The sequence below is a fragment of the Triturus cristatus genome, chromosome 11, assembly GCF_964204655.1.
Source record: "Triturus cristatus chromosome 11, aTriCri1.1, whole genome shotgun sequence".
In the NCBI taxonomy this organism is placed as follows: Eukaryota; Metazoa; Chordata; class Amphibia; order Caudata; family Salamandridae; genus Triturus; species Triturus cristatus.
The window spans coordinates 712668900-712695856 of NC_140594.1; positions in this window are offsets into that span (position 1 = coordinate 712668900).

Here is a 26957-nt window from a genome sequence, read left to right on the forward strand (position 1 = left end):
GAGTCACTGGAACAGGTACGGGACCCATTTCAGCCGGCCAATGTAAAGGACCCCAGAGATGTTTTTGCTTACCTAGGATGAGCACTTCAGTTTTGTCTCCGTTTAATTTCAGGAGATTGGTCTGCATCCAATCAGCGACTCGCCCAAGTCCAAGTTTAAGAATGGAAGGAGAATTAGCAGCAGCAGAGGAGAGGGAGAAAATAATCTGGGTATCATCAGCGTATGAATATAAGGAGAGACCAGAGTCTTCAACGATGGAAGCGAGGGGCTTCACATAGAGGTTAAAAAGCAGTGGGCTCAACGAGGACCCCTGCGGGACCCCGTGAGCTGATGAGCGAACCGAGGAAGAGGAACCAGACGAGACCACCTGAAAGGTGCGATGGTCTAAAAACGAGGACAGCCAGTCGAGGGCCGAGCCCGACACCCCTGCAGATCTCAGAACTTTCAGCAGAATGGAATGTGAGACCGTATCGAAAGCGGCGCTTAAATCCAGAAGAATAAGCGCCGTAGTCTGGCCGTGATCGAGATGTAAACGAAGGTTCTCAGTGACCCCCAGCAGAGTGGTCTCAGTGGAAAATTGGGCGCGGAAGCCAGATTGGGAAGGATGTAAAAACCCAGTGGATTCCACGTGTGAAGTAAGGTGCAGGTTGACATGACGCTCAAGGATCTTAGAGAACGTGGGCAGTAAGGAAATAGGCCGAAAGTTGGCAAGAATTTTAGGGTCGGCGCCAGGTTTCTTCAGAAGGGGCACCACCAGAGCCCTTTTCCAATCGTCTGGAACAATGGCCTCCCTCAGAGATGAGTTAAGAAGTTCTTGGATAATCAGGAGAGCATCAGAAGAAAGTTGGCGAAGAATGTTCGGTGGAACAGGGTCCAAGGGGGAGCCTGAATTGACTTTGGCGAGACAAGCTGACAAAGAGTTAGCATCCAGCAGAGGCCATTTGGAAAGCAATGTGTGCTGAGCTGATGAAGTCAGTGGAACCTGAGTGAAAGGGTTGGACACATGGACGTGGGGGACAGAAGACAATGTGTTATAAATGGCTTCGACTTTAGATAGAAAGAAGTCGGCTATTTCATTGCATTGCGCTTCTCCAAGCACAGGAGGTGCGGGGGCAGTGTTAGAGCCAGCCAAATTCTTGACCATGGCGAATAGGGCTTTAGGTCGATTTATAGCCTTAGCAATTGACTGAGAAACAAAGAGTGCTTTTGCTTTTCGACAGGCTTGATGGTATAGCCTGAGTGCTGCACGATAGATTAATTTGTCATTACTTGAATATGATTTGCGCCAGAGCCTCTCTAGATGTTTGCACTTAGATTTAGCGATTTTTAAGGCATCGGTAAACCACGGAGCGGGGACGAGATGGGGGGTAGGTGGCCTGCGGCGCAATGGGAGGTGGTGATCTGTATTAGATGTAAGCCAATGTGACACTTCCTGAGCCAGAACATTACACTCGAGATTGGTGTCTGGGCAGCTGGCCATCAAAGAAGCATTAAAGGCCAGGATGTCAAGTTTAGACCAGGCTCTAGAGTGAAGAATCTTCTCGGGGGGAGGCGAATACCTGTTGACGTCAACAGGTAGTGTGAAATGGATGGCAAAATGATCGGACCAGTCAAGGGGAAGAGCAGGATAGGTACAGTCAAGCGGAATATTAGAGAGAACAGGGTCGAGTAGGTGCCCAGCCTGATGAGTGGGACCCTTGTTAAGTAGTATTAGATTGATGGCTTCACAGTCGGATAAAAGCGAGCCACTTAATCGATTTAGAGGGTCCTCTAGATGAAGATTTAGGTCTCCTACGATAGTAAAATTGGCTGCCTTCATAACAAAGGGGGCAATGTGATCTGTAAATGAGGTTAACCACTGTGTGGGTTTGTCAGGGGGACGGTAAATGAGTAAACCTGATAAGGTTAGTCGTGGAGAGAGCACTAGCTTGAAAAGTGCAGCTTCGCAATGAGGCACAGGGACAGCGTCCAGGGAGCCAAAATAGATGTCTTTAAAAATTATCGCGATTCCCCCGCCTTTACCGGTCGCTCTGTCTTGCCTGACAATAACATAGCCGGGAGGCAAGGCACGTGCAATGTCAGGACCGGAGATTGCCTGAAGCCAGGTTTCCGTCAAGAACATAGCATCAGGCTGGGTGGAAGATAAAAAATCGAAGATATGTTCACTGTGCTTAGGCAGGGAATGGCAATTAATACTCCAAAACTTGTAGGGAGAGGGACGTAATAGATGAGAGGAAAAAGAGGCAGTGGGAACGAAATTGCAGTGCGCGCATCTGAAGGGGGCCGGGTCAGAGCAGTCCAGCGAAGAACAGGAAGAAGAGGCTGTATTAAGGCTATAGAGCTTCGTCGGAGAATAAGATATTGAATAAACAGTGGAGGGACCCACAGGTGCAGAGTTTCGGGGCGCCGGGCGCCTCAGGACGCGGACGGGCGCAGACGGGCTTGCCTTTGGTGCGCCTTTGGCGCGCCATCGGCGCGCCCGCTGCGCCGTCGGCGCTGAGTCTGCATTATGTAGGGGTTGAGGAGGGAGGGGCTAATCCCAGCGCAGGTGCGACCAGACCCTGGAACCCAGCAGCGGCAAGCCCAGCCTCCAGCGCCGTGAACGCGAGGAGTGGGCGAAGCAGCCGAGCAGGGTGAGTGCCAAAAGCAAGTTTAAAATAGAGAGTGCAAGCGCTAACTACAAAGATCAATTTCAATTTGTTTTTAAAACCAATTTACATTCAAACGCTCGAACCTCCGGCTTTCCGCCTCAGAGGGATGTTACAACAAATCTAGTGCGAGCGGGGAAGAGAACAGGTTTAAGTAGGTCAATTGGGCGGGGCAATCCCAGCGCAGGTGCGACCAGACCCTGGAACCCAGCAGCGGCAAGCCCAGCCTCCAGCGCCGTGAACGCGAGGAGTGGGCGAACCCTTCTTCCCGAGCCCGGCGTTCGAGTGCCTCAACGGAGGACTCCGCCCGTGTCAACTCCTTCCTGCGCATACTACGAGCCGCCGAGCACCAGGATATATCTACACCTTGTAAGGTGGGCTTCAAGGCCTCCCACAAGGACTCAACACTAGATACCGACCCCTCGGTTGAGGTAAAGTAGTGAGCAATGGCCTCCCTCATATGCGTACTGTAATCCGCATTCTGCAGATGCCACGTTGAGAGGCGCCACCGAAAGGGCTGTCGCCCCCGGCCCATATATAACTCGAGGGACACTGGAGAGTGGTCAGAAAGGCCACGGGGTAAGATCTCAACCAACGCCACCCTACTAGGCCTCGTCCGGGGAATAAAGACGTAGTCAAGCCTTGAGAAGGTTTTATGAGCCGCTGAGAGGTAGGTATACTCCCGCATATCGCCGTGAGCCCGCTGCCAGACATCGATCCAGTCACGACTAGCCACCAGGGAGCTTAGTTTCGTGGGACCACCCCTCCCCGAACCACCCTCCCCCCCCACGCCTATCTCTGGCCAAATCCATAACGTCGTTCCAGTCCCCACCCACTACAGAGAGCATGTCCGGCATATACACCCAAAGGGCCAGTAACTTCTCAACAAGAGACCACTGCAAGGGGGGGGCATACACAAAGCCCAAAATCAAGGGGACCTCCCCTATCGTGCCCCGAATAAATAGATACCGGCCCTGAGAGTCAATCCACTGCTGCACATGTATATACGGGACCCTACGATGAACCAAAATCGCCACCCCTCTGGAGCCCCTTGCAAATCCTGCATGAAAGATTTGTTGATACCCATAGTGCTGTAAGCATGGGGTCTTTGTACCCATGAGGTGTGTTTCCTGCAGCATAAGGATATCTGCCCGAGCCCTCTTGGCCTGATGCAATATTGCTCCCCGCTTAATTTTGTCCAGTGCCCCTCTCACGTTCCAGCTAATAATGCGGAGAATACCCGGGGCGCCCGGATCCCTTAACGTCGAGCTAGCCATAAGGAAGGGAACCCACCCACCACATCAACAGGGGGCTGCGGCCGTACGTATGAAGAGTGTCATGAACCCACAATGGAGGTGCGACGCAGAACCTAAACCAACTCCCCCCCAACAAACCCCCCACCCCATACCTCAAAAACACTGAAGCATCTGTTGCGGTGAGACGAGTACCCAAATCCCAACGGGGGAACCGGCACTGCCCCAGCCAATGGATCCCCAACTTACAGCCCATGTTCATCGGGTGGAATCTCGACCAGCACAAGCCCGGCAGAGAACCAGCCCACACTTTAATTCCCCCGACACTTATATCTCAAAGAATATGGTGAACATATGGTGAGCAAGTGAGACTACCCCTGCACTAAACCAGCCACAGGCGTCAATGTTCCAAAGTTTGGTGTCCATGCTCCGGACCCCCCCCCGGCAGAGACTCCACTAGACACAGAGCGCCTCCGGGATCGTGACCGCCTGTCACCCCTCTGTCGCTGGCCCTTGGGACCCTTCTGGGCCACCTCTCCGGAGGAGGAGCCCGACTCTCTGCCGGTCGGCGTGGGCACCCTCACCTGCACCGTTTCGTCCACTTAAAGACCTCCGGGGTGTCGAAGAAGTGCGTGCGGGATTGGTACACCACCCGCAAACGAGCAGGGAACAAAAGGGCATACTGGAGCTTAAGGTCTCTTAGTCGGGCCTTCGCTGCCATGAATGATTGGCACTGTTGCTGTACTAGCCGGGTATAATCGGGAAATATTAAGATGCGCACATTGTCATACAGCAGTGGTTCCTTAGCCCGGGCCTGTTTCAGAATGGCATCGCGGTCCAGATAGTTCAGGAGTTTTGCTATTACTGGCCGTGGGCGAGCCCCCGGCGGCGGCTTCTGCATCAGTGCCCGGTGAGCCCGCTCCACGATGAAGCAACGTGACAAAGCGTCCGGTGGGAGCCAACCTTCCAACCACTGCGTGAGGAAGCGTTCCATATTGCCTGCCTCGCAGCCTTCCGGAAAGCCCACGAATCCCAGGTTGTTCCGTCGTGCCTGCCCTTCTGCATCCTCTACCCGAAGCGCCAATCCCCTCTGGATCTTTTCCATGCTCACCACTTTTTGCTACAGTATGGTAACGTCATCTTCCACTCCAGAAATGTGGGTCTCAGCTTCTGTGATGAGTGACACAGCGTTGCGCAGATCTTGGCGCAGCAGCGTGACATCCGACCCAACGGCCCCGATCTTAGCATCAAGCATATCCCTGGATAGGGTGATGGCTGCCATGAGGGCCACGTTGTCAGGGATGGTCTCCGGCGGCCCCCCGGTAGCACCAGCCGCCACCCCTGGGCCGGTAAATTTATCAATGGGGCCATGTCTAGTGGACCCACCGCCCTTGTCTCTCGTCATGGCTGCCCCGGGGGTCCCCCCGCAGGACCGAATATGGCTGAGTTAGTTACAGGAACAGCGTCACAAGGCCCAACGACTCCCCCCCCCCGGGACCTCACACTGTTAGGACAATGTCCGCAGAGAAGATCCAGGCGTGCCGACAGCCGGACAGCCTTCAAAGCAAGGGCCCACGGGGCCAAAAGATAAGGTTCGCAGCTGCACCTCACGCGGCCTGACCGTGCCACTGATCCCAGCAGCCAGGGTGCTCCGCCTGTCTCCGGATGCAGCCTCGTATGTGTCGGGGGCCACCGCGGCAATCCCGCTTTACACCTCCGTCAAATGGCTGCCCCCCCCCGACTGCCGCAGACATCGCACCCCCTCTCTCCTCACCTCCACGGCCCGGCCACCGCGTCGTCGACTACAGCCCCGCCTAGGCCGCGACTCAAATCCAGGAGGGGGCCGCCACCCCCGGGACGCAGTATGGCAGTCCGCAGTATGGCCCAAGTCTCCCGGGTACAGCCTCCTGCACGCAGGTGGGGGTCAATGCTCCGCCAGCCACCGCGAATGCCCACAATTCCAAAGGGATCGGTGTAGCCCTCACAGGGGGCCACCTCGCGGCATCGCCCCGCTCCAGTCCGATGAAGAGGGAGCAGGGGGGGGGAAGAAAGGACCCCCACAGCCCCCCAGTGACCGTGTCCCCCAGCTCCCCCCCGCCGCCAGCCGTCGATGTGCACCCACAGAGTCCGGTGGCCAGGCAGCTCCTCAGTTCTCCCCACCACCGCTGCCACCTTCTCCGGATATCAGGCGGACCCCGGGCGACACACCGTCTGCCTCCCGGTGATGCAGTCGTCCCTGAAACGCCAATCCCGGGTCCCGCAGTCACCCGATCCTCGGATCTATCTTCTCCTCCTGCTGGCAGGCACCGCACAAGCGTCTCCTCCTGGGGCCGGGCACAGCGCGACCCGCTGCTCCCGACGTCCTCTGGGAACCTGCACGCGACTCCCCGGCTTCACCTTCACTTCTAGGACCCGTCCCACGCGAGGCGCGACTCCGCCGCCGATCTCGCGCGTGGGCGCCCCTAATTGCAGTCGAGTGTCCGCCCGGGAAGGCCGCGCCAAGGCAGCCCCCTCCGGGTGGTTAAAGTGTCGGGGGAATCAGGATAAATGGAGGATTATAGGCGGGCTGGACGGAGCTCGCCTAACTCACGTCCGCCATAGTAGCTCGCTAGGCCACGCCCCCGTAAGCCCCCTTTTTACATACATTATCTCATCCACACAACAATAACGATTATGTACAGGTGACCTTTTACCTAGTAACTTGCTCCTGTCTCTTTGACATACATTCAAAAAGGAGCTTTAGAGGGAAGAAAAAACACAGGTCGCCCACCACTCAACAATCAATCAAAAACAACAAGACCTGGTTTTTAAGGCACCTACTGTTAGGCTACACAATTTCAAAAACGGAGGCGGGGATTCACCAACTGTGAATTCCATTTCTTCCTCTTTTTATGAGGTAATCGCCAAACGTTTTCCGCCTTTATTTAGGAATAAAACAGTTTTTATAACTGGCAGTCACCACTTCTTATAATATTTCCATCAATGTGTAACAAATGTGAAAAGAACCCAAAGGTTTCAAAAAGTTAGATGGAAAAGGAAAAAATGTGGAAAAACAAAATGACCCCTCACGTGCGCACCACGAACGGGTTCACTGGTTGGTACTCACCAGCTGTGCCCACTTTTCTCATCATTGGTGGTCATTTTGTCCAAACAAATGAAAATTGGTGTCCAAAAGAAAATAACCTAAGTGCAGTGAAGTGAACAGGTCACATCTCACGATGTAACCATGTGTAATTAAAATTGAAAAAAACACACTGTATCAGCAACTCCTTTATTATTATTCGGTTGCTTGTCATGCATACCGTTTCCAGCGCCAACATGTTTCTTTGCCACCTCAATTTTAGGCAAATTCTTCAGGGAAAGGCACTTCGTCAAGGCACCAGTATAGGACACACCATACACCGTTATTGGAGACTGCCAAATGTAAAAACAAAACAAAAGCAACACACTGCATCACTCTCACAACTCCCATTTCGTCAGAAGACCTTCTCATTCTGTCTCTTTGACACCAGGTTCTCAGTACTCTATCAAAATCCCTGTACCTGACGTACATAAACAAGTCCTCAGGCACGGTATAACTATTTTGTATAAGGGTCATTCTGTTGTGGCGCAACTCCGCCAGTAAGAGGAAGAGCGTCTGGGGGTTTGGTGATTTGGGTAAGGGTTACTCTGGAATTAGATATCACCCAATTGTTGATTTCTTCCCCCGATCTACTGGGATTAAAAATGGTGACTAGGGGAAAAGAAACTATATATTTGCTAAATATTTATAATAGACCACATCCTCTTAATAAGGAACCGAAGGTGGTAGAGCTCTTGGATTCTTTTTTAGATACACTAAGACCAAATGAACAGGTAATAGTTGGAGGGGATTTTAATTGTAAATATGAACCATTGTTGGGCCTGGACATTCTATTTGACGAACAGGATATTGCAAACAATGTCCTGCCTCTGGATTCCACTGGTTCAGCTAAAAACTCCATAGCTGCTATGCAGATTTTACAAATGTCAGTGACCCATGATTTAAGGGCATGTAATGGCCGTTTCCAGTCCGATAGACCATCGGCTCCAACATTTTGTAAAGGCAACTGTAGGTCACATATAGATTTTATATTGGTCTCCATGAGCCTATGGTACTTAATAACTGATTTTAAAATAGATCATAGGATAGAGAGTGACCATTTTCCTCTTCAACTATGGTTATACTCAGAGCCTTTTATATCTAACATAGCTGTAGAAGTTATGTTAAGTAGCACCATTGGGGAACTCCAGGTAACAAACAATAGGCGTGCTATAAGATGGCCCTACATCCTGGCTAAAGAAGAGACAATGCTAAATATTTACAATACCTTTGCTGATACCATTGAAGCATGCCAGATGCCCTTATTGGGCACCCAGGGTGTTCTAGATCTGCATTATAAATTAGTAGATGCGCTAACTCCTCATTTAAGTAAAATTTACAAAAAGGATAAGAATCAGAAAGATAATCATTTAGAAGTAGTTAATCAATGGTATAATAAGGATTGTCGTGTAGCCAAGTCCAACCTGATCCAGGCTGTTAGATTAAAGAACCCTCAGGGTATAAGTGATAGTAGACAGGTATATAATAAAACACTGACCCAAGCAAAAAAAAGCGTGGGATGATGCCCTATGGGATGACCTTCTAAATGCGGCTAAACTGAGAGATCAGGGCGCTTTTTGGAATTTAATCTCAAAAGGAAATAAAAAGGGGAGATCACCTAGGGATATCTATTTAGACGAACAAACATGGTGTGACCATTTTTCTAAACTATATTCTAATGTCAATGAGGGGTTGACCATGGGGGACCATGAGACTAATCTAACATCGGATAACTCTCCCTTGCGATTTGGTCTAGAAGAGACTATCGAGGCTTTACAGGCCGTCAAAATGGGTAAAGCCCCTGGTCCTGACAAAATCCCTGGTGATCTATTAAAGCACGATGTAGAAGTTTGGGGGCCCTATATTAATTTCCTATGTAATTCTATAGTGGCCGGAACGCCAATTCCCGAAACCTGGAAAGGGGCTGAAATTGTAACGATTTTTAAGAAAGGCGACCGTTATGATCCGGCCAATTACCGTCCTATAAGTTTAATAGATCTTTTACAAAAGGTTTTTGCCAGACATATTTTAAATAGACTTTTAGTATGGATAGAGGGGACTCAGATATTAACTAAATACCAGGCAGGGTTTAGGTTAAAAACCAGCACGGTTGATCAAGTATTCAGGTTCACGTGCATCTGCTGGAAATACATTAACATAAGGAAGGGCAGTTTGTACGTGGCATTTATTGACTTGAGGGCCGCCTTTGACCTCGTACCACGTAAATTGTTGTGGTCTACTCTTGAGAACATGGCGGTCCCTAGCGAGTTACTTAAAGAACTCAATAAGACTACACACAGGGAATTATGCTAAAGTTAGATGGGGGAAGGGAGGTGAAACCTCAAAAGCTATTCCAGTAGGACGGGGTGTACGCCAAGGCTGTGTGCTGGCGCCTACACTCTTCTCATTATACGTTAATGATATACCTACTTACCTAAGAGACTGTAAACATGACTCCCCGAAACTAGGAGATGAGGCGATCACGGCATTACTTTTTGCCGATGATACAATTCTCATCTCACAGACTCCAAAGGGTCTGCAAAACTTAGTGAATTCCTTTAATAATTATTGTGTGGGGAAGGGGTTAGAAATAAATTTATCTAAAACAAAATATATGTCCATAAATCCCCAGAAGTCTTTTAGGAAGAACCTGGCCTTAAACAACCAAAAATTGGAGTATGTGGAGAGTTTTAATTATCTAGGAATCATGCTGGATAGTACGCCTTCTTGGAAGGGGCAGTTGGAAAAAAATAAACTAATCTTAAAACAAAATTCAATGCCTATTCTAAAGGTGCACGGCAGTAGTCACTCTAAAGCTATTACGCTGGCACTCAAATTATTTAAAGCGAAGGCTCAATCAGCGGCACTTTATGGCGCTGAAGTATGGGGGCATTATTGCAAAAGCAACTTCGAGAAGGAAGAAAATTATTTTATACGTAGGTTGCTTAAAATACCAATTAGAACCCCCATAGTTCCAGTGTTTATGGATATTAACCTTAAAAGGACAGACTACCAAGCCATACTAAGGCCACTATTGTACTGGGTTAGGTTATGGACAACTCCGGAGCTGAGTGACTATAAGAGTGGACTGATAGAAATAATCCGGATTGATGGGTTTAAGAAGATTGCGTGGTTGAAGCACATCTCCCAGTGGTTTACCAGGCTAGGGTTCTCCCACTTTTGGGAAGAACCTCAGAACATGACACCGCCCTTTAAAAAGCTTCTGAAGTCTACTTTCTGGACATATATCAATGGCGAACTATTTTTTAGTTCAACATTTGGCACATTGACCCAGAGATTTTTTACCATAAAGGGTATTCCTGAATTTGAACAATTCATGGACGAGATAAGACCACCTTTAGCAAAAACATTATATTTGCAATTTAGATATGGGGTCTTACAGACTTCTGCAAATACTTGTAGGTGGGGGGGTGTACTGCTCGATTTTCCCGGCCTTTTTGTGTTAAAGGGCGACTAGTGTGACTTCAGTCTCTTTCCATCCAAGTCTAAGGGTTAGAGTAGTGAATGGAGCCTATTTACTAGGCACTTCGACATGATCCTGTGTTCTTCCCCATAGATCAGGGCTTGCACACATATCCTAGGGGATAGATTCGTTAGTATTAGGGGTAACCTGTCCCGTAGTGAGAGTATTTCATGGAGCCGTGCTGAATTCAGGCCTGGTAGGCCTCAAACGGGAGAGACTCCATCTTTCTTTCTGCTCCGGCAGCTTGGGATGCTTCTAGGTCAAAAGCAATGTTTTAGTTATGAGGTGTTATTCGCTTGGAGAGAACCGGTTCAGGCCGGCCCTTATCGAAGGATTGTATTTTTCTTCATGCCGAAGACACTACATCAGGCCGGCCGGCTGGGAACGTGTCCTTGGTACGGGGAGGTACAAGAATTTGGTGGGCGGCAGGTTACGGGCTGGAATTTTCCATGAGGAAATGCACCTCTATATTAGTGAAAGTCTGAGGCAGATACTGGCACTTATTTCAATCCATAGGCGGCACCTAGCCGTTAGCAGTAAAGCTACTACTTATTCCAGGGAAGACAAATGACAAACTTAAGGACGGAGAAAAACCGAGGAACAGATACTCTTCTAGCAGAATAGCCAGAGAGGAGAGAGTAGCCGATGAGGAAGAGGTCCCAGTGACTCGGAGAAGGGAGAAGGGAACAGATCCGTGCCTGCGGAGGTGTTACTTCCAGGCGAGCCGAGGCACAGACGAGGAGGGAACCTAGATGACCATTGAGTGCAGGCTACACACGACTAAGGTGATGTCGACCCCTTTCTTATTAGAGTGTACAACCTAATCTTTCACTTTTCTTTGCAGGATATGTGTTATATAGTAATGTTATGTGACAGCGTATGTAATTAGTAATAAAGTACTCAGTTTGTAGTGAATCAACATGTGCTGCGTGTTCTTGTATAAGAGGGTAGCCTATTCTTCTAGTCAGCTGTGACTTGACATGAACAGATGTTAACCCTGATCAGGTAAGTGGTAACTGAATAAGGGAGGGAGAAGCCCCTCGAACCAGAGAACAGGTTGTGCTCAAACTGGCAGTTCTTGTGTGAGCCGATAAATAGTAAAACTGATTCCCTTGTTGTATGTTATGGTAATTATAGGATGAACTTGTGCTGAGTCTGCCGTCTGGGTAGGAAGTCCTGGGTCCGTCTGGGACCGCGAGGCTGAGTCTGCCGTCTGGGTAGGAAGTCCTGGGTCCGTCTGGGACCGCGAGGCTAAGGCTGCCGTCTGGGTAGGAAGTCCTGGGTCCGTCTGGGACCGCGAGGCTAAGGCTGCCGTCTGGGTAGAAAGTCCTGGGTCCGTCTGGGACCGCGAGGCTGAGGCTGCCGTCTGGGTAGGAAGTCCTGGGTCCGTCTGGGACCGCGAGGCTAAGGCTGCCGTCTGGGTAGGAAGTCCTGGGTCCGTCTGGGACCGCGAGGCTAAGGCTGCCGTCTGGGTAGGAAGTCCTGGGTCCGTCTGGGACCGCGAGGTTAAGGCTGCCGTCTGGGTAGGAAGTCCTGGGTCCGTCTGGGACCGCGAGGCTAAGGCTGCCGTCTGGGTAGGAAGTCCTGGGTCCGTCTGGGACCGCGAGGCTAAGGCTGCCGTCTGGGTAGGAAGTCCTGGGTCCGTCTGGGACCGCGAGGCTAAGGCTGCCGTCTGGGTAGGAAGTCCTGGGTCCGTCTGGGACCGCGAGGCTAAGGCTGCCGTCTGGGTAGGAAGTCCTGGGTCCGTCTGGGATCGCGAGGCCGCCACTTGTATCATAAGAGGTCTAGATATATATATATATATATATAGTAGGAATTCCCTGTCCTTAGGTGGTATATACATGTGGTTACTTGTTGTCCATAGGCCCTAGGGAGAGGGTAACGTTCTGGCTGGGTTAGAGAGGCTCTGATGAGCGGGTTCTATCTGATCCGAAAACCCAAGCAGAACAGGGGGTAAGGAGGCCAGTGGGCTGTGTACCCTTTGCTTTCAAAAAGCAAAAGAAGATGATGCCCATCTATTGCTTTTCTGCCCAGCCTGTAAAAAATCAAGGGACCGTTGGATCAAACCCTTATGTCAAAACATGGGGATTAGGTCCTATAAAGAGGCAGAACGTATACTCAAGTCAAATACCTCGCAACTAGTAGTGTTTTGTATAAGTAGGTTCCTATTTAATGTGTACCTCATAAGGAAACAGATAGGTTGCAAGTTGTAATGCACAGATGCGGTTTGCACCCCTCCCTGGCCTGGTTAGTTATTACGAATTGTACTGATTCCTCCTTTTTAATATGTTTTTAGAAAAAGTTTTTTAAAAATCTGGCTTTTTAAATTAAATTATAATGTATGTCTTTGTTTTTAAAGCTGTAAGTTGCATAATCGAGATGTGATTAATTGTGGTTTGTCCTCCGTATGTATTATCTTGAAGATTTGGTCTGTGTATTTATATTTGCACGTTGGAAATGTTTTATGTATTCTTGCTTTTATGGCTATATAAGCCGAAATAAAGCTTAAAGAAAGAAAGAAAGTATAAGGGTCACCATTTTTTTTCATCCTTGGCCAACAGCCACCTGTGCATGATCGCATTTGTTTGGAAAAACATTTAGGATTGTTTTCAAAACATGTATGACTGTTTTCAAAACATATCTATTCCAGAAGAAACCCTGGTGTGATCACTCTAGTCTATAAGATCCTTATTTCCCCCTGCAAATTAGAGGAGAATTCCTTCCAAGCGGACATGGGGTCCTGCATGCTGAATCTTCGACACGCAGCAGTCTGACATCCCTTGCGGGGTGTCATCCTCGAAGAAACCCTGGGGTGACCACTCTAGTATATAAGATCCTTATTTCCCCAAATTAGAGGAGAATTCCTTCCAAGCGGACATGGGGTCCTGCATGCTGAATGAAACTTTTACTACAGCGCTAACGCGAGCTTTGCAGCTTTATTCAGCTATTTTACATATTTTAAACGTTACCTGTTACTCGTGCTGCCATTTTGGCGATAGGCGCATTTGTAGTCTGTCATTTGGGGGTATTTAGTCAGCTCTGACCTGCACTTTAAATTGTAAACCCACCCGCATTTTGCGGGAATTAGGTAGACTTTGGGGGGCTACTTTGTAAGCGAACGCGGCGTCTTGGCCGCCATCTTGGGTGAGGGTCCTTGGATCGGCCCGTTTTCAGGCGCCATCTTTCGCGGGTCCAGAGGATTTCCTCACAGGACTCCCACGTGATTTTTACTGTCTCAATATATATTAGGAGATGTGCGTACAAGCGCGCAGCGGGCGCGACGGCGGCGTGCCGGAGGTGCGCCAGAGGTAAGCCCGTTTGCGCCCGTTCGCGCATAGGTAGCGACGGGTGCGGGGGATGCTGCTTCTTCGCTTCCTGCTGTGTTAACCTATTCCAGAGACATGCTACTAAGCCTCGATCCAGGTACTTTATTACGCCGCCAGCCTTTCACCACTGCTAGGCTGAGTCAGTCCCTGTCCTGTGGTCCTGTGGTCTGCTTAATGTTAGATCTCTTAGCAAACACCACATGGAAATTGCACTGCTCATAGAGTCCTGTGAGTTAGATGTTCTTTTCATGACAGAAACATGGACTAGAGTGGACTGTGCGGTAGAACTGGGCTTAGCCTGCCCTCCTGGTTATAAGATCAGGCATAACCCGCGGGTGGGAGCTAGAGGAGGTGGTGTGGGTCTTATTTATCGGGAGTCTTTGGATTTCTCCCAGCTTGAGACTAAGACTATCTCTGGCTGTGAGGTATTAGGCTTTTCCCTGAAAGGACAGGGAGGTACTCTCTACTCGGGGTTATTGTGTTATCGACCCCCTGCTAGTACTCTGTCAGCAGTACCTGAGCTAATCGACACCATCTATGATCTTTTTAATACCCATGCCAGGATTTTGATTTTGGGAGATTTCAATTTACGGCCAGACGGGTCTACAGGGTCTGCTTTCTTGGACTTAGTTCAGGCCTGCAGCAACATTCATCTGCAGCAGTTGGTGTCCTCACAGACTCACATCAAGAATCATATTCTCGATTTGGTCTTTGCAGATGCCAGTCAGGTTTCTGTTCGAGACATCCTCCCTCAGTGTTGGACGGACCATGCCTTAGTCCATTTCTCCATCGCACTCCCCGTGGAGACATCTAGGAGTGGGAGCACTGGTATTATGACCAAGATTGGTAGGCAGTGGTCGAGGCTACTGAAACAATCTTGCCTGCCGTCCCTGCTGGGAGAGGGTATCCTTCTAGGAGATAGTGTGGATGAGAGCTATGAGTCTCTTAGCCGGAAAATCTTAGACTCTTTGGAAGTTTTGGCTCCCCTGCGGAAAATTAGGGACAGGTCCAAAATCGCTATGCCTTGGTTTACAGCTGAGGCGGGCAGAGCGGACCTGGAGAAAACAATATCTCGAGCCGGATAAAGTCCTCTTTAAACAGGTACTGACGGACTATAAGACGCAGATTAAGGGTGCCAAAGCGAGATTTCTTGAGGAGTCGCTATTACAAGCAGCGAATAAATCACAGACCTTATTTAAGATCTTTAGAAACCTCTCTCGACCAGTCTGTGCTGCTAACGACATCCCAGCTTCTCAGGCTCTGTGCGACTCTCTGGCGCAGGCCTTTGAAGATAAGATCGCTTTGATTCTGAGCAAGCTTGCTTTGTCGACCACGCCTGCCATTCATTCTGTGCCTGTTTCCGTGCCGGTGACTGATTTAGAGACTGTAGAGGTAGATGGCAGACAGGTACGGCTGGACAGCTTTCCACCTCCGTCCTGTGAGGATTTCTGTTCTTTGGCAAACAGTGTATCCTCTGGCCCCCCTAGAGACCCTTTGCCATACAAATATTGGAAATTGTTCCAAGCGGAGCTTTTTCCCCCATTGTATGCTATCTGTTGCCAATCCCTTACTTCTGCTCGAGTTCCGGATAGTTGGAAACTCGCGGTGGTCTCCCCATTGCTGAAGAAAGAAACACTGGATTCCACCTGTCCAGCGAATTATAGACCTATATCGCTGCTCCCTTTTCCCATTAAGATTCTGGAGAAACTGGTCACTAAACATCTGTCCGGTTTTATGGAGACTAACATCTGTCTGGACGTGACTCAGTTTGGCTTTAGACCAGCTCACGGTACTGAGTCCGCCTTGGTGACCGTCCTGGACGATCTTCGTTCGCGAGTCGACATTGGACGGGCAGCCTTTTTAGTGCTGCTCGACATGTCGGCCGCGTTTGATACGGTCAACCACGCCATCCTGGTCAATAGACTAGAGGAAATCGGAGTGACGGGTTTGGCCCGTGAGTGGCTGGTTTCATATCTGGAGGGCAGACGTCAGGTGGTAGCCTTGCCACCGTTTCAGTCTGACATCAAGGTGGTTGGGCAGGGTGTTCCTCAAGGGTCTGCCATCAGCCCCATTCTATTTAATCTTTATCTTCGGCCTCTGGTGAGTTTGATTAAATCATTTGGCATTACGGTCATTAATTACGCTGATGACACGCAGCTTATTTTTTCCATCGAGGGTAAGGATGCGGTGTCTCTGGAGACTTTCCATCGTTGCATGGCAGCAACCGCAGATTGGCTGAGGCAAAACTCCCTGCAATTTAATAGCTCCAAGACAGAGGTACTGCATTGCTCGATGGATCGTGTCTCCCGCCCGCTGCCATCTGATTTCTGGCCTACCTCCTCCCAGGATGCTCCTTTGGCAGCAGGTTCCGTCCGGAACCTGGGTGTGATGTTCGGGCCCAATCTTCAGCTAGACGTCTTTGTTAATAAAACTGTGGCCACTTGCATGGCACTGCTCCGCATGCTATGGAAAATCCTTCCGTTGCTACCGGTCCATGCTCGGCCAGAGGTGGTGCGTGGCATTATACTGAGCAGGTTGGACTATTGCAACGCATTGCTGTTAGGAGCACCCGCCATTTTGGTGGGTAAACTGCAACGAGTGCAGAACATGGCTGTTAAGTTGGCCCTCTCTCGGCGGCGCTCTGATTCTTCCACCAAGGCGCTGGCAGACCTTCACTGGTTGCCTATCTCGCAGCGAACATTTTTTAAAGCACTATGTTTGGTGTTTAAGGCGCTTCATGGGCAAGGCCCTGTCCCGCTGCAGGAAATGTTCACGTGGTATGTACCTGCACGGCCTCTTCGATCACTGTCAGCTTATCTATAGGTGGTTCCGAAGGTTTTGAGGGCCCGGATGGGCGGACGGCACTTTAGATTTGTGGCAGCCAAATGTTGGAACTCCCTACCCCTGTCGTTGAGAAGTATGGGGGATCTTTCCTCCTTTAGGAAAGGATTAAAAACTCATCTTTTTCCTAGGTTAGGTTAATTTTTGTTTGGATATTGTAATATCGCGTGTTGTTGGTAATAAGTCGAAGCGCCAGGATACCCTTTGGGTGACAGTTTTGCGCTCTATAAATACGCGATACAATACAATACAATATTTTACACGCAGCAGTCTGACTTCCCTTGCAGGGTGTCATCCTCGAAGTAGAGACGGGGTCCTTCATTCTCAACCATCAGGAGAGAGGGATGGTTCTTTCCTTGGGGTTTCTAGGCTACATGCATACAAATATGCATTTACATGCTACACATACAGATCTAGGCTAGTTACATTTAGGCAAATTACTTAGGGCACGAATTTTAGGAATATGCAAGTGCTACTGTTTTTATCTGAACTGTTTACTGCTTATGTTCATCTTATTAGCACTATGGTACAAATGTATCTACTATATTGGGACTAGCAATCTCTTTCGTATGCTTTTGTCTACTGATTGTCGCAGCACATATGCTTTACACAAGACTGACCCTGGACCAATAAATACTTATTGAAAATGTCCTAATCGCCTTCTGAGTATACGTAAGCACGAGTAACTAGGCGAAAAGTACTGTACTGTTTTCCACCATCCATGAGGAGTCAGGGTTGTCATGTTCAGTGCTTGCCAGAAACTACCTACACCACTGTAAGATACAGGGGGTGGTATTGGCACTGTAGAGCTAGCTGGTCTAACCGCTGACATATCCTGTGGGGTTGTCCGGAAGCGGTTGGGACACCAAGCCCTCAGTTTAGGTCATTCAAAACGCACAGGTCCTGGGGATTCCTAGGAACTACACAACACTACCCTTAAAAAAAAATTGCGATCTTTGCTGGGTTTCTTGAATTTCGGCAGGACTTACATTCCTGATTATGCCCAGTGTATCAAACCATTATACGCGTTGATACAACCTTCCTTTTCGTCTTCCAGTTGGCTTCCAGGACAAATACCGCAGTACTTAGGTCTTTGCAATCTGATCTGCTCGCGACCCAATTCTTGTTAACTAGAGACTGTGAGAAGTTGGCCTGATGTATGATGTCACTAGTTCTAGTGTACACCTTATATCAGTCCAAACAACCCTTATGGTGATTGGTTGTAAAGTCAACCTTATAGACCAGCTATCCTAGTGGTAGCATGGACAAGAGCAGTCTTTAGGCTAAACTCTGAATGGCATGTGAAGCCAGCTGTGATACCATATATAATCCCTTGAATACCAAATGAAAGGACACCACAACAGATATATATATAAAATAAAGTGTATTTATTCTAGTCAAACCCTCAGCACTCTTTATGAGATTCGAGGTAAGTACAACACAGTCTTATTCAAGCATACATTAAGTCACACAGGTAAGTAATACAGTTAGGCCTTAGGGGCCACGCAAACCATATACTAAAGAAGTGGTATAAGGACCACTGTCACGGAAATAGGATAGGCCTAGGCCTAGGGAATCGCTTGGGCTACACTACACTACCAACAGTTAGGAAGTGGGAGGCCCACGGGATTCAGGTGCAGAGTGGAAACACTCACGCGTAATGCGTATAATCGATAGAAATAGTACAGTTCTGAAATAAGTAGTTTTAGGACACTTCTGGAGTAGCTAGAAAGTCGAGACTCGGAAACTAGACCCTAGGATAGTCACTACCCTTGTGAGCACCGAAGTACCCAAGTTACCTAGCCCACAGGCTGCGGGTGCATAGGTGTGAACTTGCGTCGGGTTTCGTCGTGGACTTCTATGGATGCCTGAAGGAAAGTTGCTGACAGGCAGTCAGTGCAGAGTGTCCGGTGGATCCCAAGGCCGGGATCAAGAAGGAAGGGTACCTGCAAGCAGAAGGGACAGAGTCAAGGTCACTAGCCAGTGACCACGTGGAACCAGGAAGGAACCAGGCGATGTCGTGAAGATTGCAGGTGAAGGGTGAAGCTTGCCGCAGCAGCCACGGGTACCAAGAGACGTCGAGGACGACCAGGACCAGGAGGCGAGCTGTCCCACGAAGGCTCTTGCTGTCGGCGGCGTCGAAGTCGAACTAGGACTCACCAAGCCTTGGCAAGCGGAACCCACGAAGAATGGAGGACTTGCTTCTGGTGCAGTCCAGGAAGGTCTGGGGTGCTTCACTTTTGCAGAGAAGCGGGAGCCAGTCTGGAGGAGCCAAACCAGCAGTGAAGATTTAAAGGTGTGTCGTCGCAAAGGCCGCTAGCCAACGGGCAAGCAACCGGACAGACGCGGCAAGCAGGAAAATGCAGAAGGGCCCCACGCAGGACTCGTGGAGTGTGGGGGGCTGATCTTCGGTGCAGATGGTGCTTGGGGTTGGGGCTTCTCAATCCCCGGTGCACAACTTCGAGGGTACCTCAGAAGCTGCGCTGGAAGATACTCGCCACTTTTCCCAGGTAGCCGGTCCCACATCTCTCGTCGCCTCCACGGATCTCAGCTCGGCTGTGAATGTGGATCAGGGTCGGAGAAGTCGGGAAGTCAAGGCTCTGGTCGGACTCTGCAGTCGGTCCCTCGTAGAACTTCAGCAAAGCAAAGGGTAGTCTCTTGATGGTGCCTGTTTGCACAGGGTAGCCACTCCTTGGCCACAAGGGAGATTCTTCAGTCTTCTTCTTTCGTCGAATGTCGAAGGTCCAGAGTTTCTGTTCAAGTTGCAGGTTCAGGATAATCTAATCTCCTGGGGCCCAGCTACCACACTTATACTAATCTGGGGGACTGGGTTGCCTGCTAGGTCACGCCTTAGGGGTGGGACCTGGGAGGGGGGTGGTCACACCCCCTTCCCTTTGTCCAGTTTCGCGCCAGGACTGGGGCTGGAGTGCCCCAGCACCGGTTTGAACTGGACTATGCATGGGACACCTTGTGTGCCCCAGGCATGTCTCATTCCTTTCAGCCCTCCCTGCCCCAATACACTAAAGTCTGTCTGGGGAGGTGCTAGCACCTCCCCAAGCAGGAAACCTATTGTCCAAGCCTCCCTTGCCGGGATCACTCCCAGCAGCAGGAGGTCAGACTCGTGTCGGTGGCAGCAGCATCCATTTTGTGATGCTGAGGCTTTGGTTAGAGTTAAACAGCAAAGTAGGATTTTAACATGCCTCTCCCTCTAGAAGGGGGGAATAATATCCTCATCACCAGAAATGGTATGGGGGTATTATTCCAAAGTGTTAGACACCTTACACGACATGTTTTGATAAAGCCAAACCATAGTTACCTTAACCGTTTAAGATTATAAGGTACTTTATGAGTATATGGTAGGCTATATCATAGAACAGCTATAAGGACATGGTTCCGAAAGCTGCAGACAGCCTCAGCTCATGCTAGAGCACCATCTCACATGTTACCAAGCACTCTGCCTCCAGGATTGTTAAGGCCTGCCATAGGAGTGGCTGATAGGTACACATGTGTCTATATATAAGGGTAGATATAGGTATACTATATCTAAGCAAGGGGTGATTACACGACCTTGCCCCAGCTGAGTGATCAGCCAGTTGTGTCTGATTGGAAGGCCAGACCAGGGGTGACATAAGACATGCTGCAGCCCCTGGGAGGCCTTGGGTACACCTATGCCCTGGGTACCTAGGGTACACTGTACAGGGTCCAATAAGGTGATCCTTACCAATTGTGTATGTACCTGGGGTACATGGAGTCCATTTTAAAGAGAGAGCAGACAGCCTGAGACCCTGAATGGCAGGATCTCAGGCCAACTAAGTCGAAAAACCAGCTAGACACTAGGCAAAAAGTTGGGGGTAACCATAGTCAGATATCCACCTTCCTACAGAGACAATACCACAAATGTGGTCATAAGGATTCGACCAGGAGTGTTAGGATTTACCTATGTGACTTTCAATGAAGAGGACACAGTTCTCATAGCTTATACATCGCATTTGTATACTCCTGCAGAACTGCGCTTTTCTTCGACAGAAAACGTTTTGGCAGCAGTACAGATGGCGATACTAAAGGAACGCTCTCCAGCTCAGGGAAAACACATTTTTATGGTTTCGCCAGTACCCGCTTTGGAAGCAGTCACGAAGGTGACTGTACCGAATTCAAAGGCTCTTCATCCCGGTTGGATACAATTGGATAGTTCATTGATGTTGGCTGATGTCAACTTTATCTTTGATCCTTCTTTGCAAACACAGGAGTTTTTACAATATGAACATGTTCATCCTCCTCCTTTATCACTACTCCCTCTTGATCAGTACGAATGTATAATATACACTGATGGATCTGCACACCCTGCCATTGGTTCTAAACATACTTATTCGGCAGCCTGCGCGATTGTGGCAGGCACGATAGTGGTCAGTGATTTTTAAATCTTCCTTGGTTAACACAATCTCTTGGAGATTGCACAGCACAATTGGCGGAGTTACATGCTTTGGTTTTGGCTCTTGAATTTGCTGATCCTGATGTGCCAACGCTAGTGACCTTCTAGGCCCATATACATCGAAGGAAGGATAACATCTTGACACACACATTTCCATGGGGACTCCGGTGACAGTCAGTCATTCTGTGAGAGAGGCGAAAGTAATGTGTCCCTAAGTGGCGCTACTGTGGTCTTGGGAGTAGCCACAAAGAGGGGGAAGTTCAGTTTCAATTGAATGTTGGTGGTGTGTGGAGGGCAAGTTCTGGCTTCCAAAGCGACTAGATTATGCACTAGATTTTCACTTGAGAGGGTGAGTTCTACTGCGCCAACAATGCTATTGTTCAGGACGCGTCTTGCCCTCCAAATATCGTCCCTTATCACTGATCGTCAGCCCCTTACATGCCTAATCCAATGAATGGCTTTGTTTTTAAGGGCCTCCCCGTCTCGTGTTTGTTGTTGCAATCCGCTTTGGGGACATTCGTCATATAGATGGTACACTGGGGAGCATAATGATGGATTGAGGGGGGCCTAGGAAGTGGGAACACCTCACTGCAGCCTGTGGTCTGATGGAATGGTTCTTTCACTGTGACCACCATGGGCCCGTACGTCCCCCTGATGTTTCCTCTGGCCCATCTTGATATTTGTCATGTGGGGGTAGCATAATGCGGGGATCCCCTTCCCAGTGGCCTGATTTATAGGTCAGAGGTGCAGGGTTGATAGTTGGAGTGTTACATATTATTTAGTGGACTACGGGTAGTGGGCTGGTTTGGTTTCGTGGTCATGGATGTGCCTGGAGGACCCATGGATGGTGCTGGCTCCATGCTACTACGGTCTACAACTATGAGATATAGTTTGGAGATGGGAGTATTCAAAGCCCCTATTGTTTCTTTAAGGGCTATGATTTCCCTCTGGAGTTCGAAGTTAGTTGGTGATATTTTGTCGCCCCCCCACCCTCCAATCGCCATGATGAGGGGTTGTGTTCGTCCCGCTAGATTCTATGCCCGTAACTCCCGGACACTCCATGTGAGTAGATTTATTAGGCTTGTCCGCAAGGGGAGCAAATCTATTGCTCAAGGTTAGATTTGCTACAATCCCACTTTGGGTTTCAGTGTTGTCACTTGGGGGTCAGTAGAGGGTGTTTCAGTGTCTTCAGGTGTTTTTGATGGCCGTTTATTGCTGGCAGCCTATTTAAATAAGCTTAGGATACTGCCTGGGCTGGTGTGTGATATGGCGGGGGTGGAGAATTGGGGGCCCTTAGGGGAGGGTATAGATGCCGTAAGAAGACCCTCGCATTCAGTTAGTATGTTATCTATTCAGTCCAACACATTTCCCCCGCATTCCCCATCCCTCTCAGCCCCGGGGCTAGGATTTCTAATCCGTTTCTTACTCCTTTTTTAATGTGCACCTCCCAACCCTCCCTCAATCACTTTCCTTTTTCCCATTTGCAACAAACTGGCAGTTTGATACTGCGAGGGCTGTATGGGGCTAGATGGAATCAAGATTGTTCACAGTACCTTAGTATGGGGAGGAGTCCATGATCTGGGTGCCTTGGGTGGGAAATGTCAGAGAGGTGGCCCAGCACAGCCACCTCCGGGCTCTGACGGGGGCGGACAGGCCAGCCCTTTGCCCATGCGCGCCCACTTCCTGCGCCGCCGGAACCCGAGGGTGCTTTTATGCGCCTCCAGTGCGTGGATGACACGTTGCCACCTCCTGGCGTTGCTATAGATGCTGGGCCATTGTAGTCCTGGTATGTGCCCACAGCAGGTCAAAGTGCTGGTGCCTTTAGTGAAGGGGCTCCCTAGTTAGTGGTGTGCGATTACTTTTACTGTGTACAATCCTTTAATGACAACTTGTTCGTCTGGCAACAAAATGACTTTCGTGATTCAAAAGGTAGTGCAATAAAGCATAAAACGCTTTGGGCCTGAGTGGCCACTCTTAAGGAATGTTTGCCACTCACACATGTTATCCATACATTGGGCCATCAACATGTGGGAGAATACGCCGTTGGTAATTAGATGGCTGATGAGGCAGCCAAATCTGCAGTAGCCGCATGCTCAGTAGCAGCCGTTACTAGGTCTATGACTAAAATTGATGATGACATTTTGGTGACTATAGTCGCATCAGAGAAGGGAACGCGGTTTCCCAAAGGTTTTCCTTCGCGTTATACTTATCACTTAACGCCTAGTCAAATTCCATTTGTAACCATTCCATCAGTTGGTGATTGCTTGATTTCCATTAAGTACGGCAGACTTTCTTTGATTGTGGCTGCTCATGAAGGCATGGCTTCTGCACATGCTGCAGTGACGGCGACTATATCGCTTTTACACGAACGTTTTTTGGTGCCGTGGCATATACCAGCAAACGCGCAAATATGTTCTTTCCTGTGACATTTGGCAGAAGATTAAACCCTCTACAGTTTCACGACCACCTCATACTCAACCTTTCGTTTCAAATCAACCTTTGGTTGTATTTATCTTGATCACTATGGTCCTTTGACATCAGGTAATGCTTTCAAATATATTTTGGTTGCAGTGGATTTGTGCACTAGGTTTCTTTGCGTTCGGCCACAACACAGTCCGGACGCTCAAATTGTTATAAAAGATTTGCGTGTCTTTGTAGGGACATTTGCATGTGGCACCTTCCATTCAGACCAAAGTCCTGCTTTTGCCTCTAACGCTTACCGGGATGCGATAAAGTCTTTGGAGGTTCTCCTCTCCATATCGGCCTGAGGGCAATTCTGTTGTGGAGTGGATGAACAGTGACTTAAAGCAAACTTTAACAGCAAGGGTATCGGGTACGGGTCGGGCTGGTTGACTCATCTATATTGAGTCCAACTTGCACTAAATAAAATCCCTAGAAGATCTCTCTGTGAGCGGACCCCGTACGAGATGCTCTTTGGCATTAAAATGTTTATGCCTTACCTTGATGGTCTAGACGTTGTGGCGGCTGCCTCAACATTTGACGTAGATAACAACTGTGCTATGTTACAGGATCTACAAAAGTATTGTGACGCTCTGGCGAACACACATTTGCCCTCATCTATGGATGCAACAGTGCGGATTCCGGTATGTGGCTGGCTTCCTAACGTTGCTGATCTGGTCCAAGAGAAAGTGGAGAACAAGAAAGAATTTTCCATTTTACCGTGCACCAGTTTCAGTCCTTGGTTTAAAAGGTACCCATACTTCGCTACCTTGTCGCAAGGACAATCGTTTCATTTCAATTGAACGTGTCAAGTTACACCATATGGCTGATGCTCAATAGTATGCCTACAAGCATTTGCGGAGGGATGTTTCCCTTCATCCAATGCATTCCGTTTCATCGGAATCTCCATAAGCACTAGCAGGAGAGATGGAGACTTCAATTGATTTGTTGCCTGTTTTACCTTCTACATCTGCAACTGTGGAAAATGAGTATGTTTCCCCACCAATCGAAATTATAGTTGACATTCCTGAAAGTACACTTCATTCTCCATCCAATGAATAAGAGCCCCCATTGTTTCAGCTCGGTTCCAGTGGTTACTCTATGGACCGAGATAACTTTTCTTTAGATACCTCTTCGTTGTCTTCGTCTGTGGCAGAGCCGCCAAAACAGATTTGTGTTTTCATCCCCTGGTTAAAGAGAACTTACCTCGTCCCGCCATGGACATACCTCTGGATTGTGTTGTCAATGGTATTCCTCATGTGGATTGGCTTTGTGACTGTCTTTTTCCTTTTGATCAATGGCCACTACTTACCTCTGCTGCAGACGTGGTTGACTGAATTCTGGCCCCACATACTTTGTCTCCTAAAATGAAACGAGATCAAGCCCTAGTTAACATTCGAGCTTTTCCAGTCGCTGATGGTATCATTTGGGATAAAGTGCCATTTGATGTATATGAACTTATGGAAATCTTGCAAATTCCAAACATCTTCCGAGTTTCTTTGGGTGATGTCGTTTTACCTGGAATGCACTCCGACGATTGGGATGTCAACGCTGTTTATTCACTGTTTTCTGATTTACATTCCACTGTATTTGATACTGTATATTTGTATTTAAATTATGCAATTTATGCTGATTTATTTTGCTAGCAACATTATGGCAATCATTATTTGCACAAGACCAATTTTCTGAGACCGCAGTTTAATTACACTCAATGGGAGCATTTCCCAACACCATTTAAGGGGAGTTCTATAACACAGAAAAGAAAGTTTACATATTTTACGGGTTATAATTTATCAGATCCAAAGTCCTATTTTTAAAAATTAAATGAGACCACGCTCAACAAATACATGCTTACCCGCACTAAATTGGTTTATTCCTCGTCCTTCATATCTGAGTTGTCCATGAAAGGTTATGATTATTGGAAGGACACAATTGGTTTAAAGTCTATTTGGGGAACAAAATGTTGGCAGGTCCAGAATATTAACTCCTTGCAACGTGAATGTTTAATACCGTGTCAACTAATATTTTTAAACCAGACGGTTCAGCAAACTACCTGTTTTGGATTGGACACTGCAAAAAATTTGAAAACTCTCTCTATTCGGTCTATGGCTGAATTTGACACTTGGCATACACATACCAATTATACATTTGAGGACTTGACTGCCATGTTTTAAAACGGTACTCTAAATTCTTCTACTATTGACACTTTGGCTTGGTTGCTGTGGCCTATGAATACCAATGTCTGTTATTTACACTTTACAAATGCCACAAAAGGGTTTACTCAAAGTAGACCTGACCCTCGTTACCCCCAATCTCATACAGTTACCACATATTCTGTTGATAAATTATGTCAACAATGGTTGGAACAAAAAACATCTCTCCCTTTTGTCAGGTGACACTGATCTTGCTAATTTTCTTTTAGGTCTGAAATCCCCCTGGCACTAAACGTTTTGTGTATGCAGCATACAAAGAATTTTGGAAACTGTCACAAATCGAAGCTGCAGACCGCTTACGTCAATTGATCAAGATAATTTAGAAAAAGTTCTTGCCGTAGTTAACAGTATAAACACCCTCTCTTCACGTATATATACTTTGGATAATATTGTATCATCTGTTGTTGACATTTTTCAGAGTGAGATGTCTACATTGTATCATGGTCAGAATCAGCTACGTTCTTTTATGCAATTTGTTTGGACCTTGCAAATGCTGAAAAATGGGAGAGTACCATGGGATTACCTGAATACTTCTACGCTATTTTTGCCATTTAATTTGACAGATAAACAAACACTTATGTCAATGAAAGATGCAACATATACTAGGTTACACATTGAGAAACTACAACAGTTACCATTTTCAGTGGCAGAAACTGATTCAGCTGAATGGTTAATACATGGGGTTATTTCATTGCCCATCTCACTTTTCCAGTTTCAGTTTACACGAAACACTATCCTGTAGGTAGATATGAGTTGCTTGGGAGCAATTATATTAATGAATTATAGTCATTACGTTTGCATTTCATTTTCAGTGAGCAGACAAGGATGTTTTCCTTACAGGGGAGGATTGTGATTCTACAGCAGGACACTCCCTTGTCTGTAAACAAGGAAAATTTTACAGCGCCTGCAACGTTTCGGCCCCTAATTTGGCTGGTTTTTTTAAGGGAACCCCGGTCCCTGACATTATTCCCACACTCACTCTGCTTTCTAACGGCAGTTATCTCATCCTAAATAACCAAAACTGTTCTGACTTACGGGCCGGAATCCCATATATGGTAACAGTTTTCCAGCGTCTTACCTTTTGCTGCAGCGTCCTGTTTCCACCCCCACACAGGATTGTAGATAGTTTGCTGTGGCCTTCCATTCCAACTTTGAAAATAAATTTCAATAAGCTAAGCAGAC